Genomic DNA, 24442 nt, shown 5'->3' with positions numbered 1-24442 from the left:
TTCTCCATTCAAACTTACCTCCCAATTGACTTGACCCTCAACCCTACTGTACCTAATAACCTTGCTCTTATTCACATTTACTCTTAACTTTCTTCTTTCACACACTTTACCAAACTTAGTCACCAGCTTCTGCAGTTTCTCACATGAATCAGCCACCAGCGCTGTATCATATATATATTGCGAGGTAGCGCAAGGAAACAGACGAAAGAAATGGCCCAACCCCCCCCCCCCCCCCCCCCCATACACATGTACATACACACGTCCACACACGCAAATATACATACCTACACAGCTTTCCATGGTTTACCCCGGACGCTTCACATGCCTTGATTCAATCCACTGACAGCACGTCAACCCCTGTATACCACATCGCTCCAATTCACTCTATTTCTTGCCCTCCTTTCACCCTCCTGCATGTTCAGGCCCCGATCACACAAAATCCTTTTCACTCCATCTTTCCACCTCCAATTTGGTCTCCCTCTTCTCCTCGTTCCCTCCACCTCCGACACATATATCCTCTTGGTCAATCTTTCCTCACTCATTCTCTCCATGTGCCCAAACCATTTCAAAACACCCTCTTCTGCTCTCTCAACCACGCTCTTTTTATTTCCACACATCTCTCTTACCCTTACGTTACTTACTCGATCAAACCACCTCACACCACACATTGTCCTCAAACATCTCATTTCCAGCACATCCATCCTCCTGCGCACAACTCTATCCATAGCCCACGCCTCGCAACCATACAACATTGATTGGAACCACTATTCCTTCAAACATACCCATTTTTGCTTTCCGGGATAATGTTCTCGACTTCCACACATTTTTCAAGGCTCCCAGGATTTTCGCCCCCTCCCCCACCCTATGATCCACTTCCGCTTCCATGGTTCCATCCGCTGACAGATCCACTCCCAGATATCTAAAACACTTCACTTCCTCCAGTTTTTCTCCATTCAAACTCACCTCCCAATTGACTTGACCCTCAACCCTACTGTACCTAATAACCTTGCTCTTATTCACATTTACTCTTAACTTTCTTCTTCCACACACTTTAGCAAACTCCGTCACCAGCTTCTGCAATTTCTCACATGAATCCGCCACCAGCGCTGTATCATCAGCGAACAACAACTGACTCACTTCCCAAGCTCTCTCATCCCCAACAGACTTCATACTTGCCCCTCTTTCCAAAACTCTTGCATTTACCTCCCTAACAACCCCATCCTAAACAAATTAAACAACCATGGAGACATCACACACCCCTGCCGCAAACCTACATTCACTGAGAACCAATCACTTTCCTCTCTTCCTACACGTACACCATGCCTTACATCCTCGATAAAACTTTTCACTGCTTCTAACAACTTGCCTCCCACACCATATATTCTTAATACCTTCCACAGAGCATCTCTATGACTCTATCATATGCTCCCAATCAAAATCTACATACAAACAGCTTTTCTGGTTTTCTCCCCAACCTTCAAGCATACACCTGATTCACAATCCACTGACACACTCAACCCCTGTATACCACAGATCCAATTAGCTCTTAATCCTTGCCCCCTTTCAACCCTCCCATTTTCACCACGAATACTCACACAACATACTTTATTCACTCCTCTTTCCACCTTGCCTTTGTCATGCCATCACCATTCCCTCTTCCTCCACCTCCACCATATCATCATCTTATCAACCTTTACCTCACTCATCATCTCATGTCACCCCCATTTTCAAAAATCCCCTCATCCATCCAACCGCTCTTTTTCATCTTCCCACATCTTTATACCCTTACGTTACCAATCGATCCAACCCACTCACACCACCATTGTCCTCAAACATACTCATTTCTCAGCACACCATCCTCCTCAAAACTCTATCCATATCCACCCTCGCAACCATACAACATTGTTGACACCACTCCATTCCCAAACATACCCATTTTTGCTTTACGCACTAATGTTCTCACTTCCAAAACTTTCTTCAGCTCCCAGAATTTTCGCCCCTCCCCCAACCTATGATCCACTTCCGCTTCCATGGTTCCTCCGCTGCCTAGATCCCTCCCAGATATCTAAAAACTTTACTTCCTCCAGTTTTTCTCACATTCAAACTTACCTCCCAATTGACTACCCTCAAACCCACTGTACCTAATAACCTTGCTCTTATTCACATTTACTCTATATATATATATATATATATATATATATATATATATATATATATATATTTTTTTTTTTTTTTTTTATACTTTGTCGCTGTCTCCCGCGTTTGCGAGGTAGCGCAAGGAAACAGACGAAAGAAATGGCCCAACCCCCCCCCATACACATGTATATACATACGTCCACACACGCAAATATACGTACCTACACAGCTTTCCATGGTTTACCCCAGACGCTTCACATGCCTTGATTCAATCCACTGACAGCAAGTCAACCCCGGTATACCACATCGCTCCAATTCACTCTATATATATATATATATATATATATAGAAAGGGTAGTGACAATAAAAGAAAAGTGTGATTGAAAATAATGTGTCATATATATATAATATTATGTGATTCCTCTTTTTCAGGTCTTGCAAAAGATGGTGGTTTGTACCTGCCTGATACCATTCCAAATCTCAGCTGTACAGAGATAAGGGATTGGTCTACACATTCTTACCCTGAACTTGTATATGCCATTTCACGAAAGTTTATTGATCAGAAGGAGATTCCAGACATAGATTTACATGGTGAGGCTTAAGTATTTATTTTTCAGTATATGACAAAGTATTTCTGTTAGTCAGTATGTAATGAATAGTTTGGACATACAAATGAACAGTTTGGACACACAAAGGTCTGGTACTCTGAGTTTGTGGATGAATAAGGACCCATGAATTTAAGACATAATTAGATTTCTGTGTGATTTTGCATTTGTAAATCATAAAATGTGAAGTAGCACAGTATAACTAATAGTTATCAGAATCATTTTCTTATATAGTCATGGCATGGAGAAAAAATCTGTGCTTGAGCCACCATAGCATGGGCATATGGTTTAGTCTCATGAATAAGCAATTCTTTAAAGCTAAGTTAACATATATGGAATGAGGTCCTCTAGATGACTGTAGTTCTGCAAGATCTGTATTTAAATTGATCTTGGGAGACTTGTTTGTGAAAAGCAGTAGACAGAAATAATAAAATTTTTCAAAAAAAGTTATGACAGGTTTAGCACCCATTTCTTTGTGAAAAGCTGTAGACAGAAATAAGATGATTAACCAAGTTATACCTTTTGTGACAATTATGACCCATCTATGTTGAAGAAAGTAGTATAAGATCATAATGATACTGTGGTATATTTAGTGATACAAGATACTTATCTGATAAGCAAACTTGAAATTGAATATAGATCTGATGTCCTTTAGTTAACCCTTAAACAATGCAACTCTACTGAAATGATGCTCCCAGTAAAAAATACACCTTTTTTTATCTGCACAAATTGTCTACATCATAACTTTGAACAGAAAATAACCAAAAATTGCATGCATTACTCTTTATTGGTGTTGGAGGATGTTGAGTGGATGTTGGAAGGTTCTGGTTGTGACACGGATGGTATTTATGTAAGTTTATGATTAATAAGTCATTTCTATCAGGTGTGATTTAATTCTTTATATATCTAAGCACATTATACATTATATTTGCACTAATACTAGAAAAATTGTTTCTTCTACTCTAACAAAGACTACAGTACTGGACATGTACTGTAAATCTGGCATTCTTCCAAGGTAACATATTTACATATGCTCTCTTTGATGATTAATGGTAAATGAGATGCAATATTTTTTTCAGCAGTGTTGGTAGGTTACTAGTGATGTGTGTATGGATTCATAGTGGAACCATACATAAGCTAGGAATTCAGATTAGGGCGATAACCAGTAAACCTTATTTGTGGCACAGTGCAAAAAATCAAAATAATTATGGACTGTATGTAGAGCCCTCTGCTGTGCAGAGACAGTCGGACTTCTTTCTCTTTAGATTGAACAAAATGTCTACAGTGATATGCACAAAAGTTGCTTACCAAACACTGAGATTATATTCCTAAAAGACCAAATGATGGCAAAACTATGGTTGGCAAGGTATGGGGCTCATGGGAAATGAGGATTTAAGGGGGAAGTGACACTTGAGATACATAGATACCTTACACTTCATCGTTAATAAAGTATGCTTTGCTTCAATCACATCATTCTCATTGCATAAAAGAACAGAGAATTGATGTACAAAACAGTAGAGTAGTAAATTGATGGGAGTATATCACCACTGATACTGCACCTACATGCTTCCTCAAAGCAACCAGCCAGCTGTGCTGCAAAAAAGGCTGCCTCTATGCTTTGCCTAGCAACACTGTCAGGTTATGAGACTCCTCTTGCCTCTCCTAAGAAATGATGGTCTGCCAGGTATGGGCAAAAGTAGCCTGTGGCCACATGACACTCACCCAGTGTATGGATAAAATTTTGGTGGTGTTGTGGAAAACAGTGGATATTCAAAACTTTATGCAGTGGCTGGTAGATATGGAATACTTTATTCTAAACATGTATACTCAAAACTATAGTAGGTAAAGGACCCGGTAATAGAGGTGCAGCTTGGAGATATTCAAAATAGTAATTAATGGTGACTTCTATCATTATCATCATTTTTTATTGTATCCAGAAATTATTGGTAGAGGTTACCAGCAACACTGAAGTTCCTCTCATGGTTTGAGCAGTCTTAAAGTTAGACATGACTGGGAAAATGCCGACAGAACATTCTTTCTTCATTCTGTTGCTAAGAAGGTAGACAGGGGAGGAAGAATGAAGAATATTGAGTCAAAGAGATCAACAGTTTTATATACATTTCCTGTAAATTCATGAGAAACCATAGTGAAATTAGAGTGATTGGCACATATAACTTTAACTATGTGAAGGGTATAAGTACAAGTTCAAGACAATCCTTTTGAAGCCGTTAGCCTAGAGTCCTAGGAAGATCCTCTTTTACATATCTCAGTGAAAAATGTGGGCCAATTTCAGAACTTCCTAAACCTTTGGAACTTTTACACTTGGGTCTTTTAGGTGTTAATTGAGGACTAGCTTCGTGTTTGAAACCTTGGCCTTTACTTCCTAGAAAACTTCAGTACGGCCCCTGACATGATTTTTTTAAGGACTACATGTTGGAGATGACAGACAAAAATGTTACAGAAACATTTGTAAACATTCTCTTTCAGGTTACAGAAAAAGACTCAGGCAACTGGAAAATGACCTTGGACTTTTCAGTGCTAAACAAGCATATGCTTAAGAGAAATGTTTTGGAGGATAATGCATGGACTGTAAATGTGGATCTTGAATATGGATATTGATGTATTCCAATTTATCCCAGGTTTAAAAGTTCTTAGCCTTTGAGGTAGGCAAAAAGATGTGATGGTTCAAGGCAATGCCTTTTAGAAAAATATTTTTTTCTTTAGGATTAATCTTCCCTCTCAACAAGGCTGATGTTATGATCATAGGAGCAATTGTACCTACTTATCTTGATAATTTTATGGTGATGGTGAAAGTAGATGAGGAAAAATTAATCAGAGGTGACTAGTTTTACGTGACTTTCAGAGAGGAGGTCCTACCCTAAACCCAGAGAGCTTGAATGGTTCCCATTCAGTATTTCACATGGCTCAGGACTGATAAGTGCTCCTAGACCTACTCTCTATGCCTCCAAGCAGATAAAGCTTTGCCATTTCAGCAGCAGTGACAACTCTACTTCCCAAAAAACTGGTGTCCTGCTGAGAGATGGAATGTTTACTTGGGAAATTAACTTCTATAGGATGTGCAATGACAGATGAAGCCTGAAAACATAAAAGTTACCTTTTGGGTAAACATGTTTTTTCCAGTAATAGACAGAGATCTTTTGAGGAATATGTTTAAAAAAAGTCATGCAAACCCTGGTGTTGATCAGACAAGAAAAATACAATACAATATTTGGCTTGGAAAGTACCAGTGGATCCAATGATTTTTTTTGACAGACCTTTTGGACCAAGGCTAAGGTTACCATCCAATAGATAATTATGAAGGAACAGGCTTATGGACAAAGTTTCGACTTTCATGGTATATTGATGGGAAGGAATTGATGATTCCTTGACTGTTTCCTTTTAGAAACAAGTTGCATTTGGGTCGAGGAATATGATGTATGATGGGCAACACTGCAGTAGAACAGTGCCTGATGAACAAAGGTTTGTGGCAGTTCAAAGGACCAATTTGTTCTGTAATTTTACCATCAAGAGATTTGCAACATTTAGACAGATGCCCTTTCAAGACCAAGGGCTATATTGTCAGGATTGACAATGGAAAAAGATGCTCATGAGTGTACAGTGTATTCTTTCCATGGAAGTAAATCCATAAGTGGATATTTTCATCACAAAGTCAAAGGCTTTCCTGCCAGACTAGGTTTTCTTGCTGTTGTCTTAATGATAATCTTAGACTGGAATGCTTGGACACGTACATTAGACAAATAGTTTTACCATCTGTGCATTTGATTTTGAACTTGAAATCTTATTATATCAATAAAGACAACTTTCTATGGCACCTTCATTCATAGTAATATCTGAATTTACAGATATCATCAGTAGTAGCCTGAGAAGATTCAGCATACCAGAAATAGTCCGTATTGAACGTTTAGAAGGGGGACTAAATATTGTTGAACTCTTTCATGGAACCACCATGGCATTCAAAGACTTGGCTTTGTCTGTTGTTGGTGGATTACTAAACTATTTCCTCAGGATAAATGGCCAGCATATTACTATTCTTGTAGGTGAGTTACTAAACCTGTGAGGATATGATGTTATTAATCTAGTTTCTTTTTTACATTTTAGACTGTTGATGAATAGTCATTTGTTTTTTCAGATAATTTCTTTGATTTAACCTCAAGTGGTTAAAGGATATGGTAAATAATACATCTTCATACTCACACAGAATGCTTTCAGAAGTTCATTTGCATTATCTGGTTAAGTGATGTAACTTTTACTTTCTTTGCAGAAACTTGCAAAAACCTGAATGCATATTGTAGTCTAGACTTCTGATTATTCTCAATTATGATTTTATAATTTGAATGCATGATCACTTAATGGAGTGTAATTATATTTCTAAATCTGCAGGCAGTGAGAGGCTAGCCTGTGATGAGTAGTTGTTTGAAAGTGAAATGTACTTAAGTTAGTTAATGTACAGTTCTCAGATTAAGATGCATATTCCCTGTGACATGAATTAGGAGGTACATGACTTTTGAGTATAACCTCTCACCTCAGAGAAATATCTTAGTTTTTCCCAGTGTATAGTTCTGTTCAACACAGTATGTGAAAATGTGGTAAATGCATCCGTGTTGTCTCCTTATAGTGAATTATATTATTTAGAATTTTAAACAGCCTCATTCATAGTGGAAAGATGAGAGCTTTATATTTATTTGCTATTACCTACAGGAACGTCAGGTGATACTGGTAGTGCAGCTATTGAGGGTGTAAAAGGACGAGAGTGCATGGACATCATTGTCCTGCTTCCCCATGGTCTTTGCACACTTATTCAGGAGTTGCAGATGACTACAGTCATTGAGGATAATGTGCATGTCTACTGTGGTGAGATTATATAGATGTTTTTATTTGGAATAAAATGGTCAAAATCATATGGCTGCAGTAACACAGAAATTCATGCATTTGACAAAGACCTGGGCACAGCTTGAGTTTCTCTATGCCATAGAGGAAAGAGAGCTAGCATTTTCTGTGTAATGGGATGTCTCTGTTTATTGTGTACTGGTGATATTTTATTTGTAGGAAACACACAAGCTTAGAATCATGTTACACCCTACATGATCTCACTCTTTGTCAGGTGAGAGCTAGGCTATCAGGCTGGCTAGATTTGATATCTTTTCTCCAGACATACAGCTATAAAGATATTACATTGCGGCTTCCTATTTCTTTTAAAAAACAATAACTTTTACTTGCATATGCATCAATTTCTTAATTCTACTCATATCACGAAAAAGACCCAACATACTGTCCAGCTCCATTTAATTTCATTAGTTTCATCTGCACACAATATCTTTCTCTACTCCACTATGGTTTAGCAATATGCTTCAGCCACTTTACCTTACTCTTATATGACATAATGCCTCATTAATAAAACATTAAACAACCTTGATGGTATTACATAACCATCATACACTGCCACATTTCATTGACACCATGCACTCTAAGCAAAATTTGCTTTCACATAAACTTTGCTTCCATCATTAATGCTCAGAACAGCAGTCAAAATTTTTCCGTACAGACTATAGTCAGATACCTCAAAGTCCTTTTCTGTCAACATTATCAATTGCTTTTTCTAAATCCTGGAATGCTGTATATGTTTTCCAAGTATCATTTCATCCAATACTGGTCTTCTTTTTCAGTTTGCACAAATTAATTTGCATTCAAATGCTTACACAGTAATTGCTTACATATGAGAGCCCTATGTATGCCTGCATTGTGTCTAGTTTCTTAAGGTTCGTTTCAATATTTTGAGCTTACCATCTATCAAATCACATTTTTCAGATTTAAGTGTAAAATACTTGTTAAAGGGTATTCTTTTCAAATGATTTAAGTAGAAGGTTTACAAAACATATAGATTGCTTTGTATAATATGTATAGTCAGTATTCATGACTGAATTATACTCTCTAAATGTCTCTTTTTTTATGCATGATGTATAGTCAGTATTCATGACTGAATTATACTCTCTAAATGTCTCTTTTTATATGCATGTCTTCCAGTGGAAGGAAACTCCGATGAAATAGATGAGGCCATGAAGCTGTTCTTTTTAGATAAGGAGCTAGTCAGCACTCACAGTCTTATATCCATTAACTCCATCAACTGGGGTCGTATCATGGTACAAGTAGCTCACTACTTCTTCATTTATTACCAACTTTGTGGTACTGTGGGCAGTCCAGTTGAAGTGGTTGTGCCAACTGGTGGTGCAGGCAACATTACTGGTAAATATCGAATACTGAAGAATTTAGGAATGAGTATTTGCATATAATATATTAGTTTTGTCATACTCAGTATATGGATATATTCAGATATATCCATATATTGCGATGGAAGGGATAAGAAGTTAGATTTAGTGGTAGGAATATGGGAAGGACTTCTTCACAAAATTACCTTTGAGCATGGAGCAAAAGGCTCATGTTAGATAAGATTTCAGAATGGGAGGAGGTCAGAAGTCTGTGTGCAGGGCTCTGTCTTGGGTCCACTGATTTTTAGCATATATAAATGACTTGCCTGAGGGACTGGACTCTTTACCTAAATGCAATTTCTGATCATGAAGAGGTCACAAGACTGGTAAGGAATAAGAATGATTGCATTAACTTTAAGGGGACCTAGACAAACTTCATTTGATGATGAAATTAAATCTGGGATTACGTTGGGGGATGAGACAGCATTGTTTGACTGCGAGTCTAAAAGGGAAGAACCTGGAGGAAGTGAACATAGTAGCAGATGGAACCTAGGTGGTGGAAGTAAGCCACAGAGTGGGAAAGGAGACTAAGGTTTGGGTGCATTCAGAAGCAGCTGGAAAAGAGACATTTTTTGCTTGGGCAAAGATGGGTATGTATGAAAGCAATGAAGACCTGATAAGTGTTGTATGAATGTGAATCTTGGGCTCTGATTGAAAATAAAAAAGGAAGAGGGTGGATGTATTGGAAATGAAATGCCAGAGGATGATGTGTGAAGTGAGGCGGGTAGGTGATTTACAGAATGATAGTGTGAGCTGTGGTAGTAAATGGAGTCTGAAACAAGTAAGCAGGGTTTGCTGTTTAGTGGAAATATGAAGAGGATGAGTGAAGAAAGACTGAGCAAGAGGATGTATGGAACAGGAGTGGCAGGAGCCTGGGGAAGAGGGAGATAAGAGGAGATGGAAGAACAGAGTGAAGAAGGTATTAGGGTATTAGGGGCTGAACACTTAGGAGTGTGAGAATGTGCATAAGATAGAATGAACTGGGTCAGAGTTTTATATGGGGGTGATTAAGATCCAGTACCTCATATCAATTGGCTGTATATTTATTTTGGGAAAATCCTTTATATATATTGTTACAGCTATATAATTGTTTTGGGTAGTAATGCAGCTGATTCCCCTTAATTTATGGTTGACATGCAATGGGATAGAAATCAGAGGTGCAAGGATATATTTTAATAGTGCTGTTGTCTGCATCTCTTTCTCATATCTGCCTTGATACTGCAAGATTAAGCAAATGTCTTCTAAGATCTGTCAAGTGCAGCATATTTGTTGTATAAAAAACTGGTTTTTGCTATGCAGATGCTTAAAATACATTTACACTTGACAGGTTTTACTCAGCTGGTGGTGTGTAGACTACACCACTGAGGTATGAGAGACCCTAACTGGGAGAGGTGAATGATCTCATGCTTATTTTACAATTTCAAGGGATCACTGAGAAAGGGGAAATGCATGATGTGGTTGTTTGCTCTAGTTTGATGTAGTTCAGTTGCAGAGTGGCATATTGCTAAGCTTGTATCTGAAGTGAACCTTTCATCAGAGAACAGAAATTAGTTTCTCATTTCATATTTGTTTATGTTTAGAATGTTAATCTTGAATAATAGTTGTAGTACAAGTAGATGCTAAGGTACTCTTTTTGATAAGACTGTATTTAAGAGTTGTTACTCACCAAAGACTGTATTTGCTCTCCTCATGGTATCAACAGCTGGTTTCCTTGCTCAAAAAATGGGACTTCCCATCACACTGGTAGCTGGAGTAAACAGCAATGATACTGTAGCCAGAACTCTGGAAAGAGGGGATTTTTCAGTGAAAAATGAAGTTATTCATTCCTTAGCTTCTTCTATGGACATTCAGGTAAGAAGGAAAACTACTACTTTATTCTTCAGATGGATGGTTTTGTCTTGAAATTAGCTAGCGCATATGTGCAAAATTCATAACATTCTTCCATGTTTTTGATTACCTTTCAAAATCTGATGGACAAACTTTAAACTGACAATGATGATGATATCATCTGAGAAAGGCAGCTTCCTCATGGAGAAGAAAGAGTTACCTGTTACTGCATTTTAATAAATCACTGGTTAAGGTTTAGTATACTCTGCCAGCCATCCACATTAGAGGGGAAAATCTAATGTTAGCATAGTGAACCAGAACTAAGGGTGCATTAAGGATATGAGATGGAACATGCCCACATCAAATTGTAATTGAATACCAGTTTTAAGCACTTTTATTTTATAATTTACTAATTATTGCTCTAGTATACTGTACTAAGAAGGGGTCCTGACTTTACCTAGGACTTTTCTCCAGGAGGTCCTACGGCTCCACTGATGTATTACTTCCCTTAGCAGGGAAATGATAGACTCCTATGGAGTGAAAAGTGTACTATGTTATTATATAATTCCCATTATGGTGGCCTCATTCATTGCTGAGTGTGGGCTGGAGGAGGGTGTGCAGAACACATCTGACAGTTTATGATAATAGAGAAGGACATGGAGATAATGTTCCTCTCTTTGTGTTACGGTGGTTTTCACATTCTCTGGTTCATACATAAGTACACCACTGGTGGTAAGTAATGTGAATATCTTTACAAATGTTCTTTCTAAAAATTTGCATGAGGACTTCCATGTAAGAGAAGGATATTGGAAAATATGTTTCTTTGTGTATCTTGAAAGTAGGTTTGTACTTTACTCCAATTTCATACATAGGATTAATGCTACTAATGAGTACAGTATGTTGCTTTGGTGTGTACTTGTGCAGTCTTTAGATTCATACCTGAAATTCAGTCTTCACTCTACTTTTCTTCAGCTATTTCCTGTCTTCAAATTATTTATTTATTTATTTATTTTGCTTTGTCGCTGTCTCCCGCGTTAGTGAGGTAGCGCGAGGAAACAGACGAAAGAATGGCCCAACCCGCCCACATACACATGTATATACATACACGTCCACACATGCAAATATACATACCTATACAACTCAATGTACACACATATATATATACACACACAGACTTATACATATATACACATGTACATAATTCATACTGTCTGCCTTTATTTGTTCCCATCGCCACCTCGCCACACATGGAATAACAACCCCCTCCCCCCTCATGTGTGCGAGGTAGCGGTAGGGAAAGACACCAAAGGCCCCATTCGTTCACACTCAGTCTCTAGCTGTCATGTAATAATGCACCGAAACCACAGTCTTCAAATATCCCAGTAAATTATTTATTTTACTGTGCTGAATAGTGAGTGTATATTCTTTAGACATTTCTATGCATTCCAGGTTCCATATAATATGGAGAGGATACTTTATTTGTCTGCTAATGGGGACACAAGAAGAGTTAAAAAAATCATGATTACATATGAAGAAAATGGGAAAGCGGTGATTCCGGAAGATATTAAGTCTTCCATGAGGGAAACCATTGTTGGTAAGGATATTTAGAAACATCATTTATCTAAAGTGCTCTGATTTATTGTGGGTATGTGAAAGTTCTCACTGGATCAGATGAGTGAATGGAACTATTTTACCAACTTTTAGAAAGTACTGTTTAATAATCCATTTTATCTTAATAAAACTTAACAAAAACAGTGTATATGAACACTTGTTTGTACATTATGCACAGTATTGGGCCCTGTTTCTCTTATTATGGTTTGTATATTCATTCATTCTTCACGTACATTCTGCTCATCCACCATTATTACTATTGACAGATTTCTGAATGTCTTTGACTCATTTCTTGCTTGGTTTCTTGTTCTTTTTTATATTCATTTCTGCCTGTTTTGAGAAACAGCTTGGTATTGTTTTTGTTAAATCAGTCCAGAAACTTGAAAGTCCTAATCATATCTGCACTTTTCCTTTTCTCTTTGTAAGGTGTTTGGATTTTCTTATGTTTTGTTGATTTCTTCCTGCCTGTTTTAGAGAACTGCCCAACCCTGGCATTTTTATACTAACTTTCCAGTGATGCATATAGAGCAAAACAAGTAATATGGATAACCTCATATAAGCTGTCCAACAAAAGAATTTACTAGAAATTCAGTTTTGCATAATTTAGTGCATCAAATGTAACAATGAATAATATAAACAAAGAAAAATTTTGAAAATGAAAAATGTGTTATTTTTTACTCAACTGATTCTCCTGTCATAGAAGAAGCAGTCATTTAATAGCACTTTTTCCTTTTTATACATTACTGTCTCTTTCATCATGTAAATTTCTTGTCCTCTTGATTTTCCCCAGAAACTTTCCATTATTTTCAACAAATTTTTTCCTGACCTTCATAACTGGCTCTTTAAGTGATATTTGTTTTTATATTGTGTCCAAGTCATGTAAATTTTGTCTCTCCACAGACTCAATCGTAGTTGATGATGCAAAAATAACAGAGATCATGCACAGAGTATATGAAGAGCACAAATATGTTTTATGCCCACACACCGCTGTAGCTGCTGCCTATCATTACCAAAGGTATGAGTTATTCCAGTTCTCTTCTCCATTAATGTATCATGTTCACTGCTGGTAGATTTTGAAAATTAGCATCCAAACTTTATGATAATCATGTATCCCAGACTTGAAAAGATTTATTATGTATCATAAAAGTGTGTATGTTTAATATTCAACATGGCTGAAAAAATATTTGTTTGTTTTAGGAAGTCAGTCATACCTCGAGGATATGTTGCCTCAGCATCCCCTGCCAAGTTCCCTGAGGCAGTACAGAAGGCAGGAGCAAAACCAGTGACAAAGGGAGTTGATCACCTTAAAGATCTACCCACAAAGTTCCAGTGGTTAAGGAAGGGAGAAGACTGGTACTCTATTCTTCTTGCAAAAATTGAAGCCACAACAGAAAATAGGAAGATCAAAAGGGCAAAGGAGATATAATAACTTTTTTGTCAGAAACAGAGTGAATACTGTGCCATAATTTGGGCAAGAGTTTTGTAACACTTATTATACTAGAACACATATTCTTGAACATCTTTTTGTTTTATACTCTTTGTTCTTACTGCTTCCACTTAGCCCACTGACTTCACTTCTTTCTAATCAGGACAGGTCATTGTTTAAATCAATTCTTTTCACCCTCAAATACTTCCTTGCATTGTGTAGAAGAGAGAGTATCAGCAATTAATATGGTGATCTGAAGGATTAATATTATCCATAGTGGCAAAATAAGATGAGATGCTGAGGGAAGTGAATGCAAGGGTATTTGAGAGAGGGGTAGGTCTGTAGTCTGGTAGGGTTGGAGTTGCTTGGGAGGTGAATCAGATATTGGTTGCTGATGACATGGCTCTAGTGGTAAATTTGATGAGAACTGTCAGAAGTGATCAAGAAGAAGAGATAAACTAAATTGGAGATAGAAGGGTGAAATGAAAAAGGTTTTGAGTGTTTAGTGCTTGAACAGGAAGGAGGGTGCAAGAAGTGTATGGGATCGAGAGAACTGAAGGAATGTTGCATACAGGGAATGATGTGCTGTCAATGAACTGCAGTTATGAGAATCCATGAAAAGGTCTGTGGGGCCTGGTTGCAGATAAAGGGCTTTGGTTTCAGTGTACTACATATGACAGCTAGAGAGATGTGAGTGAATGAGAGCATTTCTTTTATTTGTTCTTGGTGCAACCTTAATAACAAAGGAAACAGGGAACAACCTTGGCACTTAAGAAAAATATGTCTTTTCATACTTGATCGCCATTTCCTGTTAGAAAGGCCATTTGCACTGGCTTGGAATGTCAGTTACTATGTACATACTATGTTACATACCACCTAATATCATTCATATTGTGGTATACTTTTACTTTTTGTATTCATCAGTTTCATGTATAGATTGTCAGCAAATGATGACTTTCATATTATATCACATGGCACTATGGTTTGGTGTTTTTTCCTTAAAATTCTTTTAGTATATTAAGTAACAAAGGAAGAGCAGAAAATGTCACTGTGACAAACAGAACCCAGCATCTCTAAATAATCCTGAAAATCCAACTGGTGTTATGGAGAAATACACATGTATACACATCACGTCCACACACGCAAATATACATACCTATACATCTCAATGTACACATATATATACACACACACACACATACATATATACCCATGTACACAATTCACACTGTCTGCCTTTATTCATTCTCATCGCCACCTCGCCACACATGGAATACTTTCCCCCTCCCCCCTCATGTGTGCGAGGTAGCGCTAGGAAAAGACAACAAAGGCCCCATTCGTTCACACTCAGGCTCTAGCTGTCATGCAATAATGCCCGAAATCACAGTTCCCTTTCCACATCCAGGCCCCACACAACTTTCCATGGTTTACCCCAGACGCTTCACATGCCCTTATTCAATCCACTGACAGCACGTCAACCCCGGTATACCACATCGATCCAATTCACTGTATTCCTTGCCCGCCTTTCACCCTCCTGCATGTTCAGGCACCGATCACTCAAAATCTTTTTCACTCCATCTATCCACCTCCAATTTGGTCTCCCACTTCTCGTTCCCTCCACCTCCGACACATATATCCTCTTGGTCAATCTTTCTCACTCATTCTCTCCACGTGCCCAAACCATTTCAAAACACCCTCTTCTGCTCTCTCAACCACGCTCTTTTTATTTCCACACATCTCTCTTACCCTTACATTACTTCCTCGATCAAACCATCTCACACCACACATTTTCCTCAAACATTTCCAGCACATCCACCCTCCTGCGCACAACTCTATCCATAGCCCACGCCTCGCAACCATACAACATTGTTGGTACCACTATTCCTTCAAACATACCCATTTTTGCTTTCCGAGATAATGTTCTCGACTTCCACACATTCTTCAAGGCTCCCAGGATATTCGCCCCCTCCCCCACCCTATGATTCACTTCCGCTTCCATGGTTCCATCCGCTGCCAGATCCACTCCCAGATATCTAAAACACTTTACTTCCTCCAGTTTATATATATATATATATATATATATATATATATATATATATATATATATATATATATATATATATATATATATATCCTTCAGGGTATGCTCTCTATAGTCCTGTACTAAAACAGAGTGAACTAGGCAATAAAAGTATGATTGAATACTATTAAATATTTGTACTGCTAGCATCTGAGGATTACTTGCACGGCAACAAACACTAAGAAAGACAGGAAAGCGGGAAGAATCGCCTGCGAGTATTGGCTGCTTAAATTTTGCGAGGGGCATCGGAGGAACACTCGCAAGATCATACCAAATCTTTTCTTCTCTAGATATCTAAATAACATGAACTGTAGGTACAGTATTGATGTAACTTTAATCTGAATAAGCTCCGAGAAATTGCTTTATCTAATTCATTTATTTGACAGATTCTCTGTAATTATCTTGAAATGGATAAATGTCGTGACTGAGTTCATTATCTATTCCTACCATCTCTGAAAAAAATTAATGGATTTACAGGAATTCTAGAATTCACAAAATCAACAATTTCAAGTAATCTAATATTTACTAGTCTAGGACTGACAAATCATGGTTTTACAAAGTAATATTCTAAGCCCTACAAACTGTATTCAAGTAAGAGTTACGTCAGCGTAAAAGACCTCGACAGCCACTCTTACGCTCACCGCCACCACCAAACACTTGTTGGAATAGCCATGCTGACTACCACCAGACTTCCCTCACCGCCTCCTCACGCCACAGGCAATCGATATGTCCCCGCCACGTGGAAAAATACTCCTGACAGTTGGGATGGACCACACCCTTTGCCTAGGAGGCGGACTACCACACACACAGATACCAGAACGTGATTACGGGAGTTGAGCTTCGGTATACAAGTGCCATCGCAATGAAAGTGACCATGACAACATAAAAGGGACACAGCAACACAACAGGAACCACCATGCGACAAAAACGACCACAACACACCGGGAACTACGGCAACACACAGGGACTAACCAACACAACGAAAACTAGAGCTACACAATAGGGACCACGTCAACACAACAGGGACAAGATAAACATGATCGGACACAACGTTTGAAGACCAAGGTCTAACTGCGTTGCGACTGTAAATACCATGACTATGACCCTTCTCCTGACAACCTGTGTTGGTACGAAATAATCGAAAACTCTTCATTTGGTGGTGATATGCAAAATCCTGATGAATTCTATGTATACTCACTATTTTGAGGATGAGTATGCGTGGAACGGTCCCGAATGGTTACGTGTCAGGCCAACAGGGGGAGGGGAGATGGCTATGAAGTAGTCAGCACAACTGCGGAAGGACGACCCGGATATGCTACGTGTAAGGACAACAGGGGCAGGGACGACACCTTAAGAACTATGAGTCAGTACAACGGGGAGGGACGGCTCTGGAGTGCTACGTGTCATGTCAGCTGGCCCAGGGAAGATCATAAGGGAACTTATATGTGAGGGGTAGTCATGGATGACATTGGTTATGACGATACGACTTGTCTCCCTTAACACGACGCGTCATTCAGCTGTTACCACAGCTGCGCCCGTTGTTCCGGTTCGTTCCAACTTGCTTCACACGGGTTTCCCTAATTACTTTTCTTTGACTACCTACTTCATTCTGGGTCTTCCTTACTATGCTCTTCATCCACGGTTATCAAGCTCGGGAACAGCCTTCTCGGTAAGCCAATATCACTGATTCATGGAAAGAATTTTCAGCAGTCTTATCCGAGATGAATTCCCCCATAACTTTTTTTTTTTTCCAGCAAAAAAATAATTCCTTATTTCCTGAATAGTCATCTAGATAGGTAAGGATTAAGATTTCACAAGCTACTAATATGATTCATGAATATGACTAACCACCACACCAAGGGAAAGAATAGCCTTAAGCATCCACTAGACACCCCCAAGGTATGTTGCCCCAAATATTACCCCCCAAAGTTTCAGGTATGCTCCGCCAATCCTAAACGTACATGACAAAGTTTGGTATGCATGCAGCCGTACTTTGAAGGAACGGATATAATCCTCGTGCCACTAAACTACATAGTAATATATATCTAATCAAAAACTTAGATCACTCATAATAAACCCATTGCTTAATACCAGCAACAAGCGACACAGAGGTGTGGTCGTGGCGGTGGCCGGTGGTAGCCAATGCTGGAGGGGAGTGACGGGCCGGGCAGTTGCCTCCCAGCAGGGTAGAAAGAAGGTTGGACAGTGTTAACGCGTTTCGAACTTTTATTCAACAATGAAACTGATATGGCGAGGAATATATAAACATTTATATCTATTTGTCCTTTTAGTCATGCTGATTTACTATATGGTTAGAACTACTAATTACGATGAAAACTGGACGCAAGTTAGGAAAAAATTAATTCAGTCATACCAGACCAAACCTGGAGGATTTTTCGACAAAGATTTCAAAAATTATGATAAAAAAGAAGAGGATCCAGGAAATGTAAGTATGAAAAGTAAAAGTTGTGCTAAAAATATAGACGTGGCGGGAATCCTGACACAAGCGGTGAGCGGTAAGTGCGAGATTTTTTTTTTTAGTCAATCTATCTGTCTAGTGTTGCCTGAAGTGGTATCGGCAGAGCACATGAGTTCCTTGCAGTTGGGAATACCATGGTCGAGAAGCCAGCTTATAGTATTACAGCGCAGCCATACGTGCGGCAGGCGTTATCAGTGCTTTTGATTAGATTACAACTGGGTCTCGTCACTACTCATTTCCAGTACCAAACTTAATAAGTCAAACTTAGTTATATTACAACTACTTGTAGTAATATGTATTCCAGTCGTATTTAAGTCTAGGTTTTATAGATAATGTACGTATAGGTGCCACGTTGGAATCCAAATCCCATGTTAAGCATTGCAAGATTGTCTGCCATTCTGGCCTGGATCTGCTGAATGAAATTCACTAAGACTTATTTAAGTTAATATTGACAGAGCCATTCTGCATCAGTTCTGGTGAAAGACGTATGTCAGGAGGCAAATACTGACGTCAAGACCTATTATTCATAGTCCAAGGCGTTTGATCATTCATAAAGAAGTTTGTCAAAAATATTAATTCTTTTTTAATTGAGTTTTTGTACCATTGACTGGCATCCGCTGAGTAGATATTTTCCAGAAATATCTAAGGAATGATCCTCGTTGGCCATCTTAGTAAACTCTGAACTATTACGTTAAAGATCACTTGTAACAGCGACAAAAACTCTCAGTTAAAGTACTTGTCACTGGTTATACATAGGTTATCGTTAAAAGGCTCAACTTAATTTATTGCAAGGCATTTCATATATTAATTAGGGTAGGGGGGGGCATTCACTCATAAGTCTCAAGGGAGATATGTATGTAATGCACTGTTTTGATTAGACATGTCTCAAAGTCAGATGGTTTCTAATACACAAAACAGTTTCAAGCCATACTTTGTGTTGCCAGCAGTGCAGCACATTTATGTAGAATGGAATGGGAATAAAAGTTTGTAGGAAAGAAGGTGTTTCATTGCTAAAGATGGTATTTTCTGCTATGAGCCAAGTTAATCTTCTATAAAGAGCTTAGCTCAGGCAAAATCTAGCTAGACTGATCAAGGTGACACTGAAGGTGAGAGCAACAGACCTAACCAAACCTAAGGATCTGGAAATTTACCTCAACTTAAGAGGAACTGCATTTACTAGTTTTAATTTCATAATCTACCATCATATGAATCATGAGACAATATCCAACCACAAAGTACTTTTTCAGTGTTGGTGTTCAATATTCCTCTGAAGGACCCTGATGTGTCTTGTTTGCCTTCGTTTGCATTGTGTTGATGGTTGTGGGAGGTAATTACTGTGAGTATCTGACGAATGTTACAGTGGTCCACGTGGCATGGACAAAAGCATACCTCAGTCATGACCATCCCGGGTGTAAGATAAATATTAGACATTGCGGGATCCTTAAAGCACAAAAGCTAAACTAAGAAAGTTTGGTAAGCAAATACATGCTCTTCCCTGTGTCTTGTTAGTCGTGTTAAAGGAAGCGAAACTTTATTTACATATACAACAAGGGAGCAGCTGTGTCGTGTATTTTTTTTTTCCTTGTGTCGATAGCTGGAGTGGACTAACAACTACCCTTATCTCTGACCTCAAGCTTTCGGCGAATGCTGCTCCTAGGCAGTGTCTTTATGGGAACAGTTCTGGGGGTGTATTTTAGATATATCGCTTGAGTAACGAAAACACCTGTGCAAATTCTTAAACTCGACCACGCTTTTGGCCACATAACGTAGTACTGTGTTGTATGGATGTTAATGATAGAGTTCCTGGTCGCCATGGCAACCAACCGTTTATGCCTGCGTTGCACACTGCGCTGGGTATCCCTCTTCCAGACGTATGAGCACATATATATATATATATATATATATATATATATATATATATATATATATATATATATATATATATGCCATTACTTGTTATCATTTTTAGCAGATGCACTTCTCATCCGTTTTAAACATACTGCTCATTTATACAAAAGACCAAGAGTTTTTCCTTTGCATATTACCTTTAGTTGGAATAGTCTGTTTACGATGAGACTCATTTCTGTCTCTGCAATACCAAACGTGGTATTCCTCCTCCTGTTTAATGACGAGGTGATTAATCAACGAGAGCTCTATATATTTTGATGAGCATCCGACATGGGATACAACAAGCATGCTGGCTATGTTAAAAGAGAAGTACTCCGACTCGTTAAATCTCTTCAATATTTATCACTTCATTGATAAGTCATTCCAAGGATCTGGCATTTTTCTTTTTTTTTTTTGCTTCACTATAAAAGCTATCAAGCCGAATGCTAAAAGTCTTATGTATATGATTTTTTGACGATGTAGGCGATTACCTTCTCAGGTATGCGGGGGAGGAGCTTTATACTACCAACAGCACTTCATATTTCTATCACCTGTATAGATTTTCCAATGTAATCCCATTCATGTTCTGGCATGTTCCGCGCATCCACTAGTCCTTAAAGAACAATTTGTTCACATCTTTCCGTTTTCAGGCCGTTTCATGTCCTCATGTTTTCGAGAGGACTTCAGGTCTGAATTGACATTACCACGGCCTACTTGGAATAAGGTGATTATCACGTCTTTGTTTACCTTTTCCTTTGTCCAATTGTGAACAAATCAAGGGATTTCTTACCCCCCCTTTCTCAGCTCATTTCATTTACCTCTGGCATCATGCTCTTAGCCTTACGTTTGACCTTCAGCAGCTCTGTGTTTCTCGAAGTGAGAATACCACCCTGCAGAGGCAGATAAGTTCGAGTGGACGTTGTGATAACGTAAACGTCTTGCTGCTTATGCGTTTAAAGGCACTTCCGAAGATTCAAAATCAGTTTGCTTATCGACAATGCTTCTCATCTGAAAGGGAATCACTAAGTAATAAAAATGAACAGATAGAAACTTTCGAGTTGAAATGGGGCAGATAGTAGTTGTTGACAAGGTGAATTCCAGTCTAAAATGGGGCATTTAAGTAATTGTTGAATGGTAAAGTTTCAAGGTCTAGCATCCGATGGAAAGATGCAACATCACAAGGGTCCACCCTCGAGTTGCCAGCGGCCATACAATAAATGTGTAGCGATGGTCTTCAGAGTTTTGCTTGGTTATATTATGGCGGGGACTGAAACCAAGTAATATCTGTTTACAGAAGAAAGAGATCCGACTTCTTTCCTTACACCGATGAACTGTGCAACTCCATACATTAACAGATACGACATGACCCGTTAAAATGCAAGTTTTGCACCTTAAAAATATTAATATGATTCTAATGCATATATTTTCCCCCCTTTTCGTTTCAAACAAGGCCTGGCCTCGATAAGTACACGGGTCAATTAGATTGATAAGCAGTTGGGTACATAAAATGTATATACTGAATGTATCTTTGGATGACTGGTGCAGGTTGATGTGTTCCCTGATACGGGGATTGTGGCCGGGGAGCTGCAGCGGCTCAGGGACTGGCGCAACCTGACGCAGGAGGCCCTAGACAGGGCAAGGAAGGGTCCGGGTGAGCAGGGTCAGCCGCATCATCTCGCACCCGGCCTCGAGAAGAAACGAGATGAACTTTACTACACCAATGGATTCAATGCCCTCTTAAGCGACGACCTGGCGTTGGACCGCGCGCTGAAGGATATCCGACACCCCAAGTGAGTTAACAGCTTCCCTTTGTGGGCAGGGACCACGAGGATGGGGATAATTATTATGATTTACATGGATGTGTTTTACGCGTGTCGGGGGGGGGGGGGGGGGGACCTCAGGTGCTGGCAACAATGGTATTGCTCCACGTTATATATATATATATATATATATATATATATATATATATATATATATATATATATATATATATATATATATGTGTGTGTGTGTGTGTGTGTGTGTGTGTGTGTGTGTGAACAAGTGTTGGACTTCTTCCGTGCATCATAGAGGCAGGTAACTACATATCTACCATAAACAACATTTACAACATCCTGTCCTGAAGACCCTCCTTAAAGATAATTTTGCATCCTAGACAAAACAGGCTTGAAATATGCGGTTATAAAAAAAAAAAGATTGATATGCGAGATATACGGGATGCCAATATTAACACTTACCAGCAGAGGTTGTGTGTGTAGAATCTTGGGTGATTATGACAAGGCTTGTTAAGTATAGAGTGCAGGCGGACTGGATGTGCCCTCCAGGTTACAGTGTCGCTGAGGACAAGGTACGTTGCCTCTATGCTGTGTCCAGCCAGGCTGAGGATTTCATTAGAGCCATTTTATACTGTATGAAGGTTTAATGAAGGAAATATGTTAAAAACTAGGCACCAGAAGAAATGAAGTAAATCATGGCCCAAGTAACCAACTGTGCACCTTGGATGTAGCCTAAAACCCCTGATATCTGCAGATAAATTTGAGGGAGACGGGTTAGCAAGGTGGTGGTAGGGGTTATATAATAATAACTGATGGTCGTAATGGCGGTAGTGTTGGTGTAGATAATGGTGGCGGAGGTGGTTTTGGTGATGATGGTAGCGGTGTGTAGATAGTCGTAGAGGTGAGGGTGGTGTTGGTAACGATGGCGTAGATACCCATGGGAGAGTTGGTCATGGTGATGGTGATTGTAGTTATTGTTGTTGTTGTTCTTTTTCTTGGTAATACTGTTTGTGTTCGTTGTGTAGTAAACAGGGGTATAAGATTTGTTGGTGGTGATGTTGATGGTAGTGTTGGTGTGCATAGTTATGGTACATGGGGTGGTGGTAGACTTTTTGTCGGTAGTGTTGGTGGAGAACTGTAGATGATGGTGGAAGAGCTATTATTGATGGAAGTGTTGGTGTAGACAGTGATGATAAATGTAGTGATATTGTTGGTGGAGGCTATAATTGTGATGTTGGCAGTAAAATTGGTATTAATGGTGATAATGTACAACACATTAACTTTTACACTTAGTTCCCACTCTACCGTCTGTCCACTAGTGTCAAGGATTATGAAAGGGGTAAGTCCCAAGCTACAGCTGATCTGGCCCACCACACCTGTCCACACCTATCAGTGCACGTCATACATGTCACACAGCCACGATATGGTATAAACAGGCCCCATAACCAGGACACTATACACCAACCAGGTTACGTCTGTACAACACTCAGACCACACAACACACACACACACACACACACACACACACTCGTGTAAAACTTTCTCCCCACAGCACTCAAATACTGATCAAATATAGGAAAAAATTGCAAGGTGGTTTTGATAATTCATAATCCTCAAAGGAATTTAAATGCACCAGTGCAAATGTACAAAGATAACAACAATGGAACAATCGGAATGTATACAGAAAAAATATAACTTCTTAGCAGAAGGATTGAAATCATACCTTGATATGTTATTAGTTTATACCAACGTCGGAAGGGGAGTAAAAAGTGAAAAAAAGTACTCAGAAGGAGACGTACAGAAACTCAAGTTAGTCACACATGATCGATGAAATTCATCCCTAACAAATGCCAAGTTCCGAAGATGGTAAAATGACAGAAAGTGTAAAATGACAGAAAGTGTTGATAAAGGTATATCATGGAAAGCTGCAGGAACCTGTGTGTGAGATGGAATTGGAATTTTAATTACCTAATTTGTCGTCAGTTTTCCGTGGAAGGGGAATAGCACAAGAGACGAACTGTCTCCTGGCACATAGTTGGATTGCATTTAAGTACAAGGGTAGGACAAAATCGTTAAGCTGTTCACATCCTCTATTAAGGCAGAACTAGAAAACGGTTGTGGGTTTTAGGTACTGCACCTAGAGAATCAAAGGGGAGAGCGATATAGTACCAGAATCAAGATAGCTGAGTAACAGGGAGAGGTGGTTATAGGCCATAAATAAATTTGTTTACTATGGAAGTGTGAAGGGAAATGGGTGAATTGATCTCAATCTTAAGATTTTTTAAACCAGTTTGATGATATCAGTGAATAGTTTTCATAAAGCTCCAAAGCT

At 38.9% G+C, this 24442-nt stretch overlaps 1 pseudogene; it reads left to right on the top strand.

The window, feature by feature from the left end:
* Positions 1-24442, top strand: part of LOC139747412 (polypeptide N-acetylgalactosaminyltransferase 10-like) — a 44467-nt pseudogene that overhangs the window by 6239 nt on the left and 13786 nt on the right.

The sequence above is a fragment of the Panulirus ornatus genome, chromosome 68, assembly GCF_036320965.1.
Source record: "Panulirus ornatus isolate Po-2019 chromosome 68, ASM3632096v1, whole genome shotgun sequence".
Classification (NCBI taxonomy): Eukaryota; Metazoa; Arthropoda; class Malacostraca; order Decapoda; family Palinuridae; genus Panulirus; species Panulirus ornatus.
This window is presented reverse-complemented; position numbering and strand designations above follow the sequence as displayed.